The following is a 22,536-nucleotide window of genomic DNA, read 5'->3' as shown; positions in this document are numbered from 1 at the left end:
ACCAAAAAAACAAGTTTTTCAAAAAATTTACCAAAGTGTCTAGGTTTTGAAGACCCCCTGGAGTATGCGCCAAATGAATTGGCGCATTAGTATAAAAATTAGGAGTATGCGCCAAATGGTTTGGCGTAAATGTGAAATTTTTTTTTTTTTTTTTTAACTTTTCAACATTTAAGCCAAATGAATTGGCTAACTCAAAAAATTTTATACTAATGCGCCAAATGGTTTGGCGCATACTCTAGGGGGTCCTGCAAAACCTAGACATTTTGGTAAATTTTTTGAAAACCTTGTTTTTTATGTAATTTTTTTTATAAACATTGCTATTTAAATTTTTTCATCACATAAAACACAAAACACAACAAAAACAAAGACAGTTTCTCTATCTATATAGAATATCCTAACCCTTGAATAGTTTTTTTTTTGTGTGTGTGTTTTGAAACAGTGGAAAAAAAAACAATGAGTGAGAAAATTGTGGTTTAAGGAGCAGCAACAAAAAGTGATAGTGTTTATGTGTGTTTGTATGTCTAGTTTGAATGGATCCAGATCTGTGTTTCAAATAGTGCATGTTCACTTCCCTCTATAATCTCTGACAATATTTTATTTTCATTTTTGAGAGATATATTTAATCAAATTATTAAATTCTAATATTGCTTTTTTAGGTTAGTTTGTTAAAATATATTTATAATTATGTATATGAAAATGATAATATTTGACTGCAATAAATAATATATTAATGACTTGACCACCAAAAAAAATTATACTAATGAATAAAGTGAGTCAATATTTTTATATAATAGTATAATCTTTTTTAAAAAATGGAGTACATTTAAATTTTATAATTTTTATTTTTAAATGAAAATTGTATTATAGTGTTTCAGTAAAAGAAAAAAATTTAACTAATTTTAAGTATTTCAATTTTAACAAAAAAATTTGATGAAAAATTGGAGCATATTTTAATAGACTATGTCAACTTTAAGTAAAAATAAGAATTTTTAGTTTGGTATTCTAGAATTTAATAAATTTGAGTTGATTGTATTTAATTTAATAATATAATTTTTAATTTTACGTTGACCACATAAACTAATAAATTACTATTAAAAATTATTTATTTCGAATAAATTTGAATAAAAGTAATAATTTTAAATTTGGTGGTCTAGAATTTAAATAAATTTCAATTAATTGTATTTTATTTAATGCTATAATTTTTATTTTACGTGTAGACCGCAGAAACTAATAAATCATTTGAAATCATTTATTCTTTATTAATATTTTTTATTTTAAGAATATAAATTGTAATATATATTACTAATTATTTTTATTATTTTTACCATTTACAATTTTTCTATAAAAAGATTTCCTTTTTTATATTAAGTTCCACCTTTGACTATTTTTGTGTTAAGTATTATTTATCATTTTACTAAAAGTATTAATTAATATTATTTTAATATTATCTCATTCTTTTTACTAAAAATATATCCATTCATTTTAATTTATGTAAAATATTGAAAATAGTATTGGTTAATCGATGTTAAAATTGAAAATAATGACAACGGAATCAAAATTATTGGTGAGATGGTCATCGGTGAAGTTGATCCAAGAAACAATGCTCAAGATTCCTAATGTGGTTGTGTTGGGGTTTACATATAGTTAGCATTTTAACGCTCAAGTCAGTGAAAGTATGAGAAGTGATGTGAAGTGAAAATGGATTTGAATTATTTAATAATGACGCACTTTCTCTCTTATATAATAGGGGTGGTTAAAACTACGTGTATAAAATGTGTCGTACTATGTAGTGGATTGTCCGATTAATTTGGACAGTGTAAGATGCATAAGAGTTCATAATCACCTACTCTCGTTGATAATGATGGTTCATCTGCTTCACGCGTTAGTACCTTTAGTATTCGCTTCTCGGTTTTTTGTATTAGGTCTTCTAGGTGACCTGTAATAATTGCCCCTTAAGCCTTATCGTTGCGCTAGAAGGCGAGGGTTTTTTCAGGTACACTCATAGATAGACTGTCATTGGAAATAAATAAAAAGTCTCAATGTGACATCATTCCCATTGAGAGTAAGGATGGAAATAAGTCAGGTCGGTCTAGAAGGACTTATATCATAGCCTACTTAAGGTCATGTCAGACATATGCAATAAAAATGTCAGGCTTAGACGTTTTAAAAAAGTCTATTTAATTAAATAGGTCAAACTTAAGCTCTAATATATATATATATATATATATATATATATATATATATATATATATATATATATATATATATATATATATATATATATATATATATATATATATGTGTGTATATATATATATATATATGTGTATATATACACACATATATATATATATATATATATATATATATATATATATATATATAATAATGTTTTTTTTATGCTAGTTTGCCAAAATATTTATTATCGTCTATATATTTTTTTTAATACAAGGTCAAAGCCCAAGAAAACAAACAAATTACATACTCAGTCTTATATGATGTCAACAAGATCAGCTATGAAAAACAAATTCATCTCTTAAGGGCACACGTCATAAAATTAAATTAAAAATTTGTGTCAATAAGTGCTCGGATTCCCCTTCAATTAAATTAAAATATTGATTAACTTTATAATCATCTATATGAAAATGATGATATTTGACTAGATACAAGTGTCAATAGATTTTATACCTATGACTTGGCAAAAAATTTATACTATGAATAAAGTTAATCAATATTTTAATATGATAATATTTATAATTTAGAAATTTATTTTTAAAAGAAAATTTTAATACAGTATTCTAATTAAAGTAAAAGAAAGAATATTAACAAATTTTAATTATTTCAATTTTAACAAAAAAAAAATGTGATGAAAAATTGGGGCATATTTTAATAGCTATTTGAATTTTCAGTAAAAGTGAGAATTTTGAATTTTCAGTAATAGCTATTTTTTTTTTTTTTTGGTTACACAGTAATAGCTATTTTAATAAACATGTAGGATCTTTGAGTTAATTAAGTACTTTTAAATCAAATTCGAACTTTATATCTTTTACATGTGTATTTTTTTATAATTATTGTCATTAGACTAAAAAAGCATTATATAAACTAAATAATAATACTTATTTTTAGAAATAACACATACTATATGCTTAAAAGTAATATATTCTATTTTAATTATAATTTAATTGTTATCCATATTACTAAATAATATAAAAAATTATATATTATATTCAATTATGTCTCACAAATATAAATATTATACAAATAATTTATAAATATTATTAGAAAATAATTTAATAAAAAATATATTATAAATATTTATATAATTTTCCTAGCTCCGTCACTGAATTCAATGATATAATTTTTAATTTCACGTTGACTACACTAATAAAATACCATTGTAAATTATTTATTTTGAATTAATTTCAGCTTTAAGTAAAAGTAATAATTTTAAATTTGGAAATCTAGAATTTAAATAAATTTAATTGACTGTATTTTATTTAGTAATAGAATTTTAATTTTACATGTTGACGGCAGAGACTGATAAATTATTATAAATAGTTTATTTTTTATTAATTATTTTTTATTTTAATTTATATATATATATATATATATATATATATATATATATATATATATATGTATATATATTCCAAGAGTAATTGCAAATTGATCAACGATTCAAGTGTTAAAATTGTGAATTAAGATTCTGCATAAACATCACAATTCACCACATCTTGACTCACCATCAATTTGAACATTATCACCAAGTGTTTGTCTTTTTGCTTCTTTCATTATCACTGCATTGCAAACCAAAGTTTATCAAATTAGAAGTTAATCGATTTTCTGTAGTAAAACATATTGATTCGATAACATATCATTTCATTATTAATCTCAAGTATCTTGTGGTTTTATCACATATACAACCTTTGCAATAGCGGTCCGGAATAGACGCAAGTCGATTCAGAACCGCTTTCGCTTTAGTTCGAAATAATTCCGAAAAACTCTGTGAGATCTATTCACCCCCCTCTAGATCCTTAGGCCAGCGTCTAACAAGTGGCATCAAGAGCTGGTTAATTCCGTGCTACGTGAAACACTTATTAGAAAGATGGCTTCCGGACCTAAAGGGGCTCACAATAGAGCTCCAGTTTTCAATGGTGAAAACTATGGCTATTGGAAGGATTGTATGTGTGTCCATATCAATGCCATTGATAGGAACATCTGGACAGCTATTGTCAGTGGTCCCTTTCAGATCACCATGACAAATGCAGTTGGTGCAGTTGTTCCAAAACCAGAAAATACTTGGGATGCTGAAGATGAAAAGAGATATGGATACGATTGGAAAGCGAGAAACATTCTAATCTCAGCTCTAGGAGTTGATGAATACTATCGCGTTTCCCATTGTAGATCCGCTAAAGCTATGTGGGACACATTGCAAGTTGCCCACGAGGGAATGGATGATGTCAAACTAGCTAGAATCAATACGTTAACTCAAGAGTTCAAACTCTTCCACATGGAAGATGGTGAATCCATCGAAAACATGCAGAAGAGATTTGTTCACTTGAAAAATCGTTTAAATTCTCTTGATAGACCTGTTTCCAATGCAGTTGCTACTAACAAAATCTTAATATGTTTGAACAGGGAATGGCAACCCAAGGTTACAGCAATAAAGGAAGCAAATGATCTAAACACTTTGGACATTACCACTCTCTTTGGTAAACTAGAGGAACATGAACAACACCTTAAATGCCTTGACATGTATGAGAAAAGGGCAAAGAAAGAGAAGAACATGGAGAAAGAGGTAGAGAAGAAGTCAATAGCTCTAAAAGCTTCAAGCTCCAAGACCTCAAGACAAGAGCTAGATGATAGTGATACAAGTGATGACGAAGACTCCGACGATGAGGAAATGGGACTGTTTGTGCGAAGATACAACAAATATTTAAAGAAAAATGGAGCAAAAAATTCTGACAAAGGCTTGATCAACTATAGAAAGCAATCAAACAAGTTCAAACAAGATGACAACAACAAAGGAAAAATCAAAGGTCCTTGCTTTAATTGTGGCAAAGTCGGTCACTACAAACCGGATTGTCCATATCTTAAGAAGGAAAAAGAGAAAAACTAAAGCAAAAGTCATAACAAATCTAAAAGAGCCTACATAGCATGGAAAAGTGATTCATCTAGTGAAAGCTCATCAAGCGATGAAGAAGAATCAGCAAACTTATGCCTTATGGCTCATCAACACAAGAAAAAGAAACCTGTAAGTCATCTTAAACCTGAGCTCATAGATAAGGTATCTAATTCTCAACTAAAACTTGCTTTTGAAGAATTACATAGAGATGCAATTGAAGCTTTCAAACTTTTGGCCTCAAATAAGAAAATCTTTTCATATCTTGAATCAAAAGTTGAGAAAACCGAAAAGGATATGGAAGCTTTAAAACAATCTATGGTAGACATTTAAAAGGATAAAGTTGAAATAGATCCTACATCATGGTTTGGTTGTGAGACATGTCACATTTGGCAAAAAGAAGTAAGAGATCTAAAAGCCAAACTAGACAAAGCTCTACAACCCAAAGTGACTTTTGCGGTTGATCCGAATAAGTTCAAAAGATCGTATACTCCTTTATATAGTAAATACACTTTTGTACCAAAAGTATCAACTAGCAAAACAGCATATTCTCATCATATTACCTGTCACTATTGTTGCAAAAAGGGTCATACCATTGAAAAATGCAAATTTAGGAGGATTTTGGTTCCTAAAGGAGTATTTCAATGGTTGCCTAAGTGCAACAAATTATGTACTCACTACCAAGGACCCAATGAAAATTGGGGACCTCCCTCTCTAAATTAATTTTGCAGGAAAAGTGTCTTGACATTGCCGAAAGGTTGTGGTTCCTTGATAGCGGATGTTCAAGACACATGACGGGAGACATATCACTTTTCGTTGAGTTTCACGCAAAGAAAAAGGGGTATGTCACCTATGGAGATAACAATCGGGGAGCCATACTTGGTAAAGGAAGTGTAGGTAACCCTTCTACCACAACTATAACTGATGTACTGCTAGTAGAAGGTCTTAAGCATAATCTTTTAAGTATAAGTCAATTGTGCGACAAAGATTTTAAAGTAAAGTTTACAAATTCTGGCTGCACAATAGAACATACTAAGAAAAGAGACATTATGTTTAATGGCTTAAGAGTAAACAACATCTATATGCTAAACTTAGATGAGGTATCTAAGTCTAGTACCAAGTGTCTAATTGCTCTAGGCGAAGACTCATGGCTTTGGCATAGACGTCTCGCCCACATAAACTTTGACTTACTTAACAAGGTTGTCACAAAAGACTTAGTAATCGGCTTACCTAAAATGAAGTTTTCAAAAGATCATCTATGTGATGCTTGTCAAAAGGGAAAGCAAACAAAAATCTCTTTTAAATCAAAGAACGTGGTTTCAACATCACGCCCTCTTGAACTACTTCACATGGATCTCTTTGGCCCTTCAAGGACTAAAAGCATAGGTGGAAACATCTATGGTTTTGTCATTGTCGATGATTACTCTAGATTTTGTTGGACAATCTTTCTACCTAGTAAGGATCAAACTTTTCTAGCTTTCACGCAATTTGCAAGATTATGTCAAAATAAAATGAACACCAAAATAGTTGCAATTCGAAGTGATCACGGTGGAGAGTTTGAAAACTATCTTTTTGAAAAATATTGTGATAAACATGGAATTGAGCATAACTTTTCAGCTCCTAGAACACCACAACAAAACAGAGTGGTTGAACGTAAAAATCGGGTTCTAGAGGAGTTGGCAAGAACAATGCTGAATGAGGGTAGTCTACCTAAGTATTTCTGGGCTGACGCGATTAGCACCGCGTGTTATGTTTTGAATAGGATAATAATACGTCCTATACTGAACAAAACTCCGTATGAATTACTAAAAGGTAGAAAACCAAATGTATCTCATCTCCATGTATTCGGTTGCAAGTGTTTTGTTTTGAACAATGGTAAGGATAATCTTGGAAAATTCGATGCTAAAGCTGACGAGGGTATCTTCCTTGGTTACTCACAATCTAGAAAAGCATATCGGATATACAATAAAAGATTACTTATAGTAGAAGAGTCAGTACACGTGTCTTTTGATGAATCTTATACAAAATATGTCGAGAAAGGTCTTTCGTTTAATGGTGCAGGTCCATCCACTGAAGATATTGTCAAAGATAAGGAAGACGAGAATGAAAATATTGTGAAGAAAGATGCTGAGAAAGAGAAAGATGAGTCTCATGATGAAGATGAAAAAGAAAGCATCTCAAACAATGAAGAACTTCCTAAGGCCTAGACAAATGTGAAAGACCATCCAATTGACAACATAATAGGGGACATCTCAAAGGGCGTTACAACACGCTCAAAGATAAGTAACTTCTGTCATCATTTTGCTTTCGTTTCACAAGCTGAGCCGAAAAACGCTAAGGACGCATTACTTGATGAGCATTGGCAAATCGCCATGCAAGAAGAATTAAACCAGTTTAAATGGAATGATGTTTGGGACTTAGTCCCTCATCCGGGAGATCATCAAGTAATCGGCACTAGATGGGTTTTTCGTAACAAACTTGATGAAAACGGCATTATTACTAGAAACAAAGCTAGATTAGTTGCCCAAGGTTATAATCAAGAGGAAGGTATTGATTATGAAGAGACATACGCTCCTGTAGCACGTCTCGAAGCTATTCGCCTCTTACTTGCCTATGCTTGTTCAAAAGACTTCAAACTATTTCAAATGGATGTTAAAAGTGCCTTTCTAAATGGCTATATAAATGAAGAAGTCTATGTTGCTCAGCCACCCGGCTTTGAGAATTACATGTATCCAACTCATGTTTATAAGCTGAAACGTGCTCTATACGGTCTCAAACAAGCCCCTCGGGCTTGGTACGAACGTTTGAGCAAATTTCTTCTTAGCCAAGGGTACTCTAGGGGTAAAGTTGACACTACTCTCTTTATTAAAAGAAAAGATAAAGATGTACTCTTAGTTCAAGTTTATGTAGATGATATTATATTTGGGTCGACTAATGCAAAACTTGTCAAAGAATTTTCTAAGCTTATGCAGAGTGAATTTGAGATGAGTCTCATGGGTGAGCTGGATTTCTTTCTTGCTTACAAATCAAGCAACTTAGTCATGGAACGTTTGTAAGTCAAACTAAGTACTGTACCGAGCTGCTCAAAAGATTTGGAATGAGTGAGGCAAAGGAGATTGACACACCTATGGCTACAAATACTAACCTAGACAAAGATAAGAAAGGTAAAGAGGTTGATGTGAAATTGTACCGAGGTATGATAGGTTCACTATTGTATCTTACAGCCTCAAGACCAGATATCATGTTTAGTGTATGTATGTGTGCAAGATATCAATCTTGTCCAAAGGAATCACACTTAAAAGCTGTCAAAAGAATTCTGCGATATCTACGTGGAACAACTACACATGGTCTATGGTATCCAAAAGGAAATGAGTGTTATTTGGTAGGATTCTCTGACTCAGATTTTGCTGGATGCAAATCCGACAGAAAGAGCACCAGTGGAACATGTCATCTATTCTCAAATTCATTAATAAGCTGGCATAGCAAGAAACAAGTATCAGTTGCATTATCTACTGCTGAGGCAGAATATGTAGCTGCCGGAAGCTGCTGTGCCCAGATATTATGGCTCAAGCAACAACTTCTTGACTTTGGTATTAAACTCGATCGTATACCTATCATGTGCGACAACACAAGTGCCATAAACTTGAGCAAGAATCCAGTTTTACACTCACGAACCAAGCATATTGAAATAAGGCATCACTTCCTAAGAGATCATGTAGAGAAAGGAGACGTCATATTTGAACATGTAGAGAGCAAGAAGCAACTAGCTGACATTTTCACCAAACCTCTAGCAACAGAGCAGTACTTCAACATTCGTAGGGAATTAGGGATATTAGATATCTCTAATTTGGGCTAATTACGTTTGTTTTCTTAAGATTATTTCTCTACTTTATATATATATATATATATATATATATATATATATATATATATATATTGATTATTCTCAAGCTAACATTTCTTTTAGTATAAAGGTAGTTCATCATCAAACCAGGCATCATTCCACATTGACTAGAGGATTCTACGAAATGATGACAAGACACCTACATGTTGAGAAGGCGGTAACCTGTCTGTTGTTCACTTCCAAAAATATTATTGATACTATAATATGCTGTCAATTAACATGCTTATAGTGACTTCATACATATATCTTCCTTACTTGTATATCATGTATGTGGTTCATCATTAATCATAACATATCATGTTTTAAGCATACAAGCAAGTAACTAGGCATAAACACATCATATATAAAGAATTTTCACCAATCACAGCAATTTAGGTCGACCTAATCTGCCTCCGAGTCGACCTACACAAGTTCTTTTTCAACAAAAAATAAAATGCCCAGTTACGTCGACCTACCCTCCTCTTAGGTCGACCTAATCTGCATTTTTTTACAAGCTCTTCTGTTAGGTCGACCCAGCCCTAAATTAGGTCGACCTACTGCTACGAAAATTCCCAAAATTGGGTCTGTTGGTCGACCCGACCCATCCCCATACATACATAAACATTTCTTTTTCCTCTTTTGCTCATTTTCATACCATTTGTACGGCCAACCCTAATTCCTCAAGTGCAAACTCTGTCACAAATCATCTCTCTCACTTTACTACTCAACAAACATGCCTCCAAAATCAAGAAAGGGAAAGGAAATTGCCTCTGGTTCATCTTCTCAACCGGTAAGTGCTCTTGTTCATCCTGACTGTAGGGAAAATTTTGAGAAGTGGCAGATGAAAAGAAAAATTGTTCGGAAATATATCTATAACCCAAATGTTGTCAAACGTATGCATATCCCCGATGTTGCTAATATGATTGAACACCAAAATATTCATCCATTGGTGCAATGTGATACTCCATACTGTGAAAATACTGTTAGGGCTTTCTATGCAGGATTTGAAAAAGGGGACGGTTGTAATTTCCGATTCAAAATGGGCTCTATGTTGCATGTTGTTGACAAACGGGCTTGGATAAGCATCTTTGGTCTCAAAATTGTAGGAGATGAATTCTGTATGGAAGACGGGGACGTACCGGGAAACTATGACCATGTGGTCTACATGAAATCTATTCTCAAAGACCCTTCCATCTTTGACAAACCAAATGAAGCAATAACAGCTGGTCACCTAAAGCGAGATCCTAGGCTCCTAAATTGGGTCATCTCAAGATTCATTCGACCAAGAGCAGGAGGGTACTCAAGAATTGAACGAAATGAAGTTGTGCTCATGTATCTGCTGCAAAACAGAACGCGTGTAAATTGGCCTTATTTTCTAGCAGCCAAGTTTCATGAGGTACAACAGAAAACTACAACCCTGTGTTATGGATCAATAATTCAAACAATTGTCAACCATTTCGGCACGAGGCTTGATCATTTGCCCTACATCCACATGCAACAGTCTCAAGACTTCTCACAAACAACCTTGACCCTAATGGGATACCATTGGGATCCAAATAGGAAAACCTACTATCTCATTCAAAAGGGAACCGGGAAGGTCATTTACAATTATGACGATCCCACGGAATTTGGACACATTGCAGGAAATGAAGAAGAAGGTCTTGATCAAGACAATGCAAATGATGATGATCACCCTATGGAAGATGTTCCACAAGATACGGATGAAAATTGGAGATATGTTCCTCCTCAACAAGAGGAAATCCCTTGGGGATACACAGCTCCACCTCCGCCGGATCAAACCAACATCATTTCCATGTTAGAGAATATGCAACTCCTACAACAACAACACTTCGACACATAGCAGCTCCAATTCCAACAAATGCAACAGCTTCAACAAGACCGCTATGACGAACAACAACGACAATATCAATCGTTATACGGCTTGGTTCAAGACCACAAAAGCGACTTTGAGACATTTGCATCCAACTCGACCTTAAGACAGAATCAATTTGAGGAGACTGCATTGAACCGTCATGCCAATCTAAGCCAAAGCTTCAATACTCTCAACCTTTCTGTGCTTGATCTGTTGGAACAAGTTGAAGAAGATCGTCCTCATACATTTCAAAGAGGAAGAGGAAAAAGGGGCAGGCGTTAGGATGCATTCTCTTTCATAACATCATCTCATTGCATTTCATTTCTTTATCACTATGTTCAAATTGCTATATGTTCTAGTACTTTGTCTAGTTTTCCCATTAATTACTTGGATTATTATGTATGTTCAAGTGTACCTTTAAATGTGTTTGGTTCTTATGCTATTTTTGCCTACCTTTATCTATTATACTATGCATGCTAGCGTTATATCTATCTTATCTCGTTCCTCGCTTCTACTGTCCCGTTGTTGTATTTCTTTTGATGTTGTCAAAGGGGGAGATAGGTGCTGAGAGTACGGGGGAGCTCAGTATGAAGAAGCTTAAGCTTACGCATACAAGTCCGGGGGAGCTATCACTACTTGTTGCCGAAGCTTTTACTACCTGTTTGCCATCATAAAAAATGGGGAGTATGTGAATACAAGACCACACTCACAAAGGTGTTTTTGATCCATGGCAAACTCCACAAGTAAACAAGCAACAAGGCACAAACAGAAGAACTCAAAGAAAAGCAAGTATTGGCCACTCAAGACAAAGCAGGCCGACCTACCCTGTATCTAGGTCGACTCAATACAAGTAAAACAAGAAGGATTTAGAAAAACAGCAGACAGGTCGACCTACTCACAACCCAGGTCGACCTAAATTGGAGAAATTTACACATCCTACTGTTAGGTCGACCTACACAACAACTAGGTCGACCTAAACTGAAGAAAAGTCCCCAAAACGTGTTTCAACAGGATTCTGGTCGACCTAATCCTTCAACAGGTCGACCTAACTGGGAATAATTTCATCCAAAGTAAATGCAGCTTTGTTAGGTCGACCTAAGCACTACAAGAGGTCGACCTATTTGATCAAAAGTGCCAAAATTGCTGATCTATTATGCTCCAACAGATCAGCTCTCATATATATTGTCTAAGGTTCATTATTGCAGTTTTCAACACCAACAACTGAAAGATACACAAAGGCTTCTCATCTTCGATCATCGACACAACTCCAACACAACTATACACAATCATTTTTGCGTTGAGGGTTTGCGTTCAAGATCGATAACGTCCATGCAACGGAATTGAAGATTCCCAGTGGGTGAAGATTTGTGGGGTTTTTGGTGAATAAAACCTGAGGGTTTTGTCTTCCAAGGATTGGTGAATCTTGGGAGTTTTTATCAAGAGTTTTCATCAAGGATCCATCTGAGTGTGAAGATTGAAGAACAAGGGTTCAAGGCAATTCAAGACACTGCAGAAAAGGGATCAATTGAAGCTCTTGGGATACCTTGATCTGGCTCAAGATTAAGGGGGAAGAAAATTCAAAAGGATCGACAAATTTGGTTTATTGTTTATCGCTTTGTTATTTTCTTTGTATAAACTGCTTTCAACATTAATGGAAGATTTCCCAATTTCAATTTGGAATTGGGGGCAGACGTAGTCGTAGCGAGGACGATCGACGAACTGCCTGAACAAATATCGTGTTCTTGTCGCTTTTATCTTTTCATTTCCGTTTTGTTCATATTTGGTTATAATTGCAAATTGATCAACGATTCAAGTGTTAAAATTGTGAATTAAGATTCTGCATAAACATCACAATTCACCACATCTTGAATCACCATCAATTTGAACATTATCACCAAGTGTTTGTCTTTTTGCTTCTTTCATTATCACTGCATTGCAAACCAAAGTTTATCAAATTAGAAGTTAATCGATTTTCTGTAGTAAAACATATTGATTCAATAATATATCATTTCATTATTAATCTCAAGTATCTTGTGGTTTTATCACATATACAACCTTTGCAATAGCGGTCCGGAATAGACGCAAGTCGATTCAGAACCGCTTTCGCTTTAGTTCGAAATAATTCTGAAAAACTCTGTGAGATCTATTCACCCCCTCTAGATCCTTAGGCCAGCGTCTAACAAATATGAGCAATATCTTTATGTAGATATGCATTTAAATATGAATCCACATATATTAATTATTCTCTTTTATTTAATTTTTTTTACACCTAATATTATATTTCTCTTTTATTTTGATTGTAAGAAAATTGTGATAATAATTATTGTATCTTTTAAACCCTTATTTTTTTCTTTGCCGTTCTTTCTTCTCGATAAGAACATAGTGACTATTTTTCTTTAAGAAACAAGAAAGCAAAACATCTATGGTAATTTAAAATTAATATTTTGATCATATTTTAAATAAATGAGACTAAATTAGCATATACACACGTGTATATTAATATTCAGTAGAGTGAGATCTCCTATTTTAATCTTGCTGTAAAGTCAGAAGAGAGTAAGGAGAAATTTAGTAGAACAACTCAATTAGCATATGCACACATTCATTTAAAATAATATTTATTTTCAGTTCCATCCTAATTAACTATCAATTCTCTGTTTTTATCAAAGTACCTATTAGATTTTTAATTGGTGTTGAAAGTTTAAACACTATTATTTTTTCTCTCTAATAAATTAAATAGATTAATCAAAAGTATTGATCTAACAAAACTAATGCACAAGGAAGCAATGGTACAGTATTGAATAAATTTTCATAAATGCATGTTTAAAAAAATGTATGCATAATATTATTTATTTTATCAAACTGTCAACAACTCCTTTAGTGCATGCCACCACATATGTCATGAAACTTATAAAGGGTGTACAAAGTTAAGTCAAGACTGAATATTATTCTTGCCCACATCAAAAATTTTAAGCATAAAATAGTTATAACATTTTATAAACTAAGAAGTCTATAAAAACTACCAAATAAACACTTAAACCAAAAACTCCAACCACGGTCAATTGATACATTAGAGCCATTTTAAATTCAAAAACAAATGGTTGCCTCTTTAATATCTTACATATAAAAAATTCATGATTATTGTTGGTAAGACTTTTGAGGACAGTTACGACTGTCATGATTTGAATATTGGCCACATGCTTTGCAAATTCTACTTCTTTTGTTTTGTTGTTCAATAGCTTTTTCTTTTCCTCCTTTAATCCGTTTATTGCTACCTTTTGTCTTTGAAAACTTTGGTGGATGAATTTCTACTTCTTTAGGAAGATTAACTCCAATAAAAGACTCCAATTCTTTTGTCTTGGTTTGTAAAGAATCAAGGTTAAATTCACTTACTTGTTTCTTAATACCAACCACTCCATTTATCACAAGAAGAATTTTTTACTTATTTTGTCCGGCCTCGTGCATGCACGTATAGAAGTGATTCCATGCCTCTGATATAAGTTGACTCTCTCCTTTTGATGTAGAACATGCTTCAAAGATCTCGCCATCAATGTCAAAAATAGGCTTTCTAGTTGCAATTTTAGTCCACCTATTCACAATGTAATTACTTGGTATCTCATTTATACATTTCCCCTTTAGAACAAATAGTATGTGTCTACATGGTATTCCTTGAGATTCAAACATTTTGCATGAACAAGATCCATTATAATTTAAAGCATTATAAACTACTTCACGTACCTTAGCTCCACTTTCACTATTGTCAACAATGTGAAATATTTCGGTTCCATCGATCTTTTTTTATCCTCAACTCCACAATCTAGACATGCAACCCATAACTCATTTTGATAAAGATAAAAGTTCTCACGAGTGTAAACATCTCTACCATGTCTCTCTAGACCACAATCTAACTTCAATATTGGTAAAGAATGAAGTGAATCATTGTCAGCAAGTAGCTTTTTATGCCTTTGTGCTTCTATTGCAGACTCAAATCTCATCCAAAATTCAACCAAGCTAACATTAGAATTCAAAAAATTTCCATAGAAAGAATTTTCACTTTCGAATCTTGATGTTGTTTTCAATATTCCACCTAAAAATATATCTTTAAAATAAGCTGGTATCCACATACTTCTAATTCCATACATATGTGAAAGCCAATCATTATTTTGTAACCCAAACTCAACAATAATAGATTTCCATGTTGTTTCAAACTCTTCAGGTGTCTCTGAACTCCAAACACACGACTTAAATTTATTATTGAACTCAACGTTGGTATTCAAAGAGACGCCTACCTTTTCCGATTTTTTTTCATAATATGCCACATACAAAATCTATGTGATGAAGAATACAATATCTTCTCTATTGCAATTTTCATGGCCGGATCTTGATTTGTTATTATAAGACTTGGTTTATGTCCTCCCATTGCTTCTAAAAACTTTTCAAATAACCAAATAAATGAATTAACTTTTTCATTGGCTAAAACGGCAGCTCCAAAAGTAACACTTTGTCTATGGTGGTTTACTCCAGTAAATGGTGCAAAAATCATTGAATATTTATTAGTTCCATATGTAGTATCAAACGAAACTACATCCCCAAACAAGGAGTAATTTTTTCTGCAAATGCCATCGGCCCAAAAAGCATATTTTAGACGATCTTCATCATCTACCTCATAAGCAAAATAAAAGGACATGTTTGCTTCACGCTTCCTCTTAAAGTTATCAATGAATACACATGCATCAGAATCTTTAATTAATGTCTTTAAATCTCTTAAACAATTTTGTAAATCCCTCTGCGTGCACCCAACATTTTGATAACCACCAAACTGTTCTTTTAGCAATTGATATGTTTTTGATGGCCCAATATTTGCTCTATTATATGCATATAAGAAACTCTTATGAATAGGTTTAACTTTTCTTACCGATCTAAGAAATTGTCTCTTACTTGGTGAGGCAAGAGCATGTGTATGATTTTCACAAAATCGCGTGAGCTCATATTTACCTCCTTCTACTAGTTTGAAAGCAACCTTTGCATCACACCTTCTCTTGTTAGACTTCTTCGTCTTTGTTTAGTTTCTAATTCTTATAATTTATCTGGATGGTAACCTTCTTTTGAACAAACAAAATATTTCCAAATCTTCACTCCATTTTTATTTTTTTCTGACGAGCATCGTACACTAAATCCAACACTATGAGCATATTCTTTGTAAAAATTCTCACAATCTTCTAATGTATCAAAAGGTTGTCCAATTTTAGGCTTTAATTCTTCATCACACTGGGTTGACAATCATTTATTTGTTAGAAAATATAAGACATATTTTTTATTAAAAAAATTAATTTATTGTAAAAAAATAAAATCAATTAAAATGCTCATGAGACTTATAGAGAAATACCTGTTATGATCTTAAAGTAGAATTTTCTTCCATGCTAATAGGTTCGTAAGAATCTTTTTCATGTGAACTTAAGCTTGAAAAATACAAAAATAATTATTAGAAACTCAATTGTAAAAATAATATAAAACATATATTAAGATCATACATACCTCTCTATATCATTTTCCATTATAATCTCCACAAAATCAATGTACTGAGAGACAGAGGGGATTGAAAACAAAGAAAAGAAAATTCTCTTGTCTTAAAGAAAAATAGCCATCGTCATCGTATTCTTACCGAGAAGAATGAACGGCAAAGAAAAAACAAGGGTTTAAAAGATGTAATAATTATTATCACATTTTTCTTACAATCAAAATAAAAGAGAAATATAATATTAGGTGTAAAAAAATTAAATAAAAGAGAATAATTAAGGCTAAATTACAATTTTAGTCCCCCTGTTTTGGTATTTTCACGATTTTGGTCTCCCTATTTTCTTTTTAAACAGTTTTAATCCCCCATCTCAATTTTGTTCATAAACAGTGCATGATCCGTACATGACCGTACATGAACAGTACATGACCAGTTGGTTCAAAATTGGGATGGGGGACCAAAACTGTTTAAAAAGAAAATAGGGGGACCAAAATCGTAAAAATGTCAAAACAGGGGACCAAAACTGTAATTTAGCCCATAATTAATATATGTGGATTCATATTTAAATGCATGTCTACATAAAGACATTGCTCATATTGTCCTTAAATAAACATTTTAAAATCTGAACCATTAATTTAAATCCTACGGATACTATTAAAAGTTCTCGTTTCTCATTATAGCAAAAGTTCTCATTTGATACGTCCCCTATATATATATATATATATATATATATATATATATATATATATATATATATATGGGTTTTTCTAAGTAATATTGCATAGGATAAGAGATAATTAATATATCATTGATTTAAATATAAATTACTATATTAATTATTATTTTTGTTAATCAATTAATTAGGTGGGAGAGAAAAAATAAAAAATAAAAACTTTTCAAAAAAGAATAAGTAATATGATTATTTATATTGAAGCAAATAGTGCATTAATTGTCCTTAATTGTCCTTATTATAAACAATGTAGTGTAACATCCAATAATATAAAAAGAAGGAATTTGAAGTCTGACAGTTTTTTAACCATTAGCATTTACTTGCAATTTTTATTTTTCAATTTTAAACAATTTTAGTACCCCAATTATCTCTTTTATGACCCATGTTAAAAATAAAAAAATTATGGTTTAAGGTTAATTTGAATACATTTAAAAACATGTATTTTATTATTTGTGATGATTTTGATATACATGCATAATTTTTATCAACTAAATCTATAAATTTAAATGTAAAAGTCCACTGATTTATTAATGATTAAGTTATTATACTTTTTATCCTCAACTTTGATGGAAATAGATTCCATGCAGTTAAATACTGACGACAGATAAATCCCGACCATTCATTTTAATTATTAAGTTATTATGTTTTTTTTAATTGATCCCTATAAATATCACAAATTTTATTTTTAATTTTTATTGAAAAAAATGACATATTTTGGTCCCACAAAATTATTATGCCCCTAATTTTAGTCCTTACTGTTAAATCGATGTGTATTTTTGAATGTTATAAAAAGTTCCTCGAAAAAAAAGAAACTTAAAATTTGATTTCTAAGTCGAGATTCACATTATTTTTATCATTATCTTTTGAAATTTAAAAAAATTCATATTTAATTCTTCTCATTTTAAAAAATTCTAGAATTTGGTAAACAAATATTTTATAGTATTCTAAACACGTGTGGAAAAAATTATTCAAAAATTTAAAATTTTAAGGTTAATTAAAATAGAGACTAAAATATATCATTTTTTGAATAGAGACTAAAAACGAAATTTTAGATATTTATAGGGACCAAAAACATACTTAACCCTTTTTTTATTTGTTCATCATTAAATCTGAACCTTTAAAATATGATCCAATGGCTTAAAAACAGAGAGAGAGAGAGCGTGACAATAAGATTTCCCTGACTGCAGGGAATTCGGGTCCAACTTTATATCCTCTTCAAATTTTTTTCCATCTCTTCACATGAGAGAGAATTAAATAATAATTTAATAGAAAAGTTCAATAGTCATAGACAAGTTAGTAATTCAAGATAGAAATATAGTAACATTTAACCTACCATTTTTATTAGTATTTAATTAAATTTCATTGTTACAAGTTAGTATTACACAATTCTTGTGTTGGACACTTGATCTTAGTGATTTATTATTAATAACGTTGCGCTGAACCAAAGTTGTTTCGAAGAAAAAAGACCTATAATTTTTGTTTTTATGAAACAAGACGTAAGATTAGCATATCGGCCAGAGCTGTTCATGGATGCTTAAGAAAATCATTAACAGTAGAGAAATCATTGGAAGCTTAGCATTTTGGACAGAAGTGAAAGAGAAGAAGGTTTATGTGACAAGAAGATGTATATGGAGCTTCGCAGAGACAAACATGCAGTGGCTTGACGGATTTTTTTTTTTGACAATCATGCTAGACCGCGAGCATTATTTACGCTCTGGTTGGCGTTGAGGGAAAAGCTTCCTACAAAAGACCGACTGAAACGGTTTGGATTTATTGAAGAGAATATGTGTAGTTATTGTGAGAACATTGAATCCAATGACCATTTGCTCTTTTCCTGCAAGGGAACTAATCACATATGGAAAGAGGTGCTGACGTGGATGCATATTCAAAGAGAACTTGATTGTTGGAGCCAGTAAGTGAGGTGGATGACAAATGAAGCCAACAAAAAAGGGTGGAAGACTCAAATTTTAAAGATTGCACTAGCAGAATTGTGTACGAAGTGTGAAGATTTCAAAATGAAAAGATATTTTCGGATGGGAATATAGAACAATTGGTGGGAAATAAGATTAAGGAGAGTATTTTGAGTAGATGCCTCATGAGTAGGAAACTAAAAAATCATGTTAATGTTGCCCAGAGTTGTATAGAATAGGGTGATTTGATTTCCTGGATTCATGAGATCGGTTGTATGAACTGTTTTTAGTTTATATATTGATATATAATGCAATTATTAAAAAAAAAAAGACGTAAGCTATTAATTTTATTCTCTATTACATGATGATTTTGAATGTTTTAAAATTTAATTATTGAAGTCCACAATACCATAACACCATAGAAGAAGAATTAATTCCTTTTTTTATAATCCCTTTTGTACATATACATATTAACAATTTATCTTTAATTCTTTTTAAGCCTCTTCCACAAGTATAAAATTGTGATAACATTATTCCATATTTTGTATTGTGCAATGCACTTTTGGTTGCACAAGGATTTATTTTTCAAACAAGAGCAACATGCCCAAGCTATGTGTGATGCGTCAAAGTGTGTTTTGTATCTCTCTTTAAAAGAATATACATATTTTATTGAGAGTTTCATCTTTTTAAATTTGAGAAAAAAGCTAAAACATTTTATTAGAAAATAAGGTTGAAGATTTCATATTTTGGGAAAAATGTTAGAAGATTAATCTTTTTATTTTTGGTGTGTAATTTCCAAAACTCTATTGTCATGATGATTGTACTCATTATGAGTAGTCAAACTCATTTAAATTAGGATGTATATAAACCTCTTTTAATCTATTTGAAAAATTTAACTACTGGATTTATTTATGTAATTGAAGAACCTATAGGGATATTGAATCGGTAACATGGTAAAAGTTAATGTCCATTCATGATTTTGGCAATATTACTTCACTTCAGAGTTTAGGATCCAATGTTACATAGACAAAATTATGAGCCAAATAACTAGAATTAATTCAATCACTAGTTTATATTTTTCATAGGACACTAAATTATTATAAACAATGTAGTGTAACATCTAATGGTCAAAAAAGAAGAGAAGGAATTTGAAATCTTAACAGTTTTTTAATTTGTAATTTTTATTTCAAGTTATAAACAACAATTTCAGTACCCAAATTATATCTCTTTTATGACCCATGTTAAAATAAAAAAGTTATGATTTAAGGTTAACTTCTGTTGTGAAAAACGATGTCAAGAACAAAATATAATAGGGAATTAGGGAAGATAAGAAGAACACAAGAAATTGGTTATAACTGCTATTCTTTTACTTTCTCTTAAAACAAGATTACAAGTTTACAAGAATAACAAATAACCTCTCTCACCCTAAATTAGGATTTGCAGCTTAGCAATGATGAGAGACTAGTATGCTATTTATAATAAAACCTAACATACTAACTAATGGGCTTTTTCCACAAGGCCCATTACACAAGCTAATTTAATAAACAAGCCAACTTAACAAATTAGGGTTTAAACACTAAAATCTAATTTAACATGCTAACAACCCTAGTATCTTCGACACAAGCATGTGAACAACCTTCGACTTCATGCTTAATCCTATCAAATCAAGAAGCTACCCTTCGACCATACTAGAGTTCTATCCAATATCTCACAAATCTCCACCTTGGACCTAACTCTACAACGTCAAGGGAACAAACTAGCTTTCTTCATGCAGCTTTTTCAACTGCATACAATGAAAAACTTGTAACTCAGCATTGTCTTGGTGATCATATCGGTAGCAATGTCCTCAGTCGAAACCTTCAGTACTTGGACTTCTCCACGCTCGATTACTCCTCTAACGAAATGCATCCTCACATCAATGTGCTTAGTTCGCTCATGATAGGCTGAATTCTTCGACAAGTGTATTGCACTTTGACTATCACATTTAACAGTGATACCTCGATCTTGAAGTTTCAGCTCCTTCGCAAAACCTTCAAGCCACAATGTTTCTTTCATAGCTTCAGTTAAGGCAATATACTCTGCTTCAGTGGTTGATAGAGCAACAACCTTCTGAAGTGTTGCTTTCCAACTAATTGTTGTGCCAAACATAGTGAAAACATATCCAGAAATATACTTTCTAGAATCCTTACATCCTGCATAATCAGAGTCGACACATCCTTCAATTGATGCTTTACTATCTTCACCCAAGGCTCCACCATAAATTAGGACTCTGTTCAGAGACCTATTTATGTACCTTAAAATCCACTTCAATGCTTTCCAGTGAGCCTTTCCAGGATTCGCCATGTACCTGCTTACAAGACTTACTGCATATGCTATGTCGGGTCTTGTACAAACCATAGCATACATAAAAGAACCAACTATATTAGCATATGGAATGCTATTCATATAGGCTCTTTCAACATCAGTACTGGGACACTGATCTATACTCAGCTTGAACTGATGGTTTGTTGGAGTCACAACTGGCTTTGAATTCGACATACCAAACTTTTCGAGAATCTTTCGTAGATATGCCTCTTGAGATAAGCATAACTTCGACTTCTTTCTATCTCTTCAAATGTCAATTCCAAGAATCCTGGAAGCAGCTCCCAGATCCTTCATATCGAACTCTTTATTGAGTTCAGCCTTCACCCTCATCACATCTTCGACATTGTTGCTTGCTATGAGAATATCATCCACATAAAGCAACAAAATAACAAATGAATTACCAGGTCGAAATCTGAAGTAAACGCAGTGGTCGAACTGACTTCTAATGAAACTTATGCGTGCCATAAACTTGTCGAATCTCCTATTCCACTGTTGAGGAGATTGTTTCAGCCCATACAAAGATCTCTTTAACTTGCACATATAATCTTCCTTCCCCTTTTCGACATACCCTTCAGGTTGCCTCATCAGGATCGTTTCATCTAGATCACCATACAAGAACGCAGTCTTCACATCCATCTGTTCTAGTTCAAGATCGAACTGTGCCACCATGGCAAGCAACATTCGAATGGACCTATGCTTCACAATAGGAGAAAACCCATCATTGAAGTCGACACCTTCTTTATGAGTAAAACCCCTTGCAACTAACCTTGCCTTGTATCTTTTCAACGTCACTCCTTCAATTGCTTCCTTAACTTTGAAAACCCATTTACAGCTGACTAACCTTGCCCCAACAGGTTTATTGATCAGTTCCCAAGTATGATTATCATGAAGATATTTCATCTCATCATCCATAGCCTTCAGCCATTCAGTCTTATTTCGACTCCTCATAACTTCCTTGTAGTCTCTAGGTTCTTCGTCTAGAACCTCACTTGCAGAGATTAAGGCATAAGCTATAAGATCTGCATACCCAAGTCTCTGAGGTGCCTTGATGACTCTTCTCGACCTATCTCTCGACAATAGGTAGTCATCGTCAGTTTCCTCAACTTCCTCAGCATCTTCTGCTTCTTCTTCGACTTCATCAG

The 22,536-nt window shown here is 32.3% G+C and overlaps 1 pseudogene; it reads right to left on the bottom strand.

Moving 5' to 3' along the window:
• Window positions 1-14,013: 14,013 nt before the first annotated feature.
• LOC131638574 (protein FAR1-RELATED SEQUENCE 5-like) overlaps window positions 14,014-22,536 on the bottom strand; it is a 50,564-nt pseudogene continuing 42,041 nt past the window's right edge.

Source organism: Vicia villosa, unplaced genomic scaffold (genome assembly GCF_029867415.1).
Source record: "Vicia villosa cultivar HV-30 ecotype Madison, WI unplaced genomic scaffold, Vvil1.0 ctg.002328F_1_1, whole genome shotgun sequence".
Lineage (NCBI taxonomy): Eukaryota > Viridiplantae > Streptophyta > Magnoliopsida > Fabales > Fabaceae > Vicia > Vicia villosa.
The sequence above is the reverse complement of the archived record's forward strand: the minus strand, read 5'-3'. Positions and strand labels throughout refer to the sequence as shown.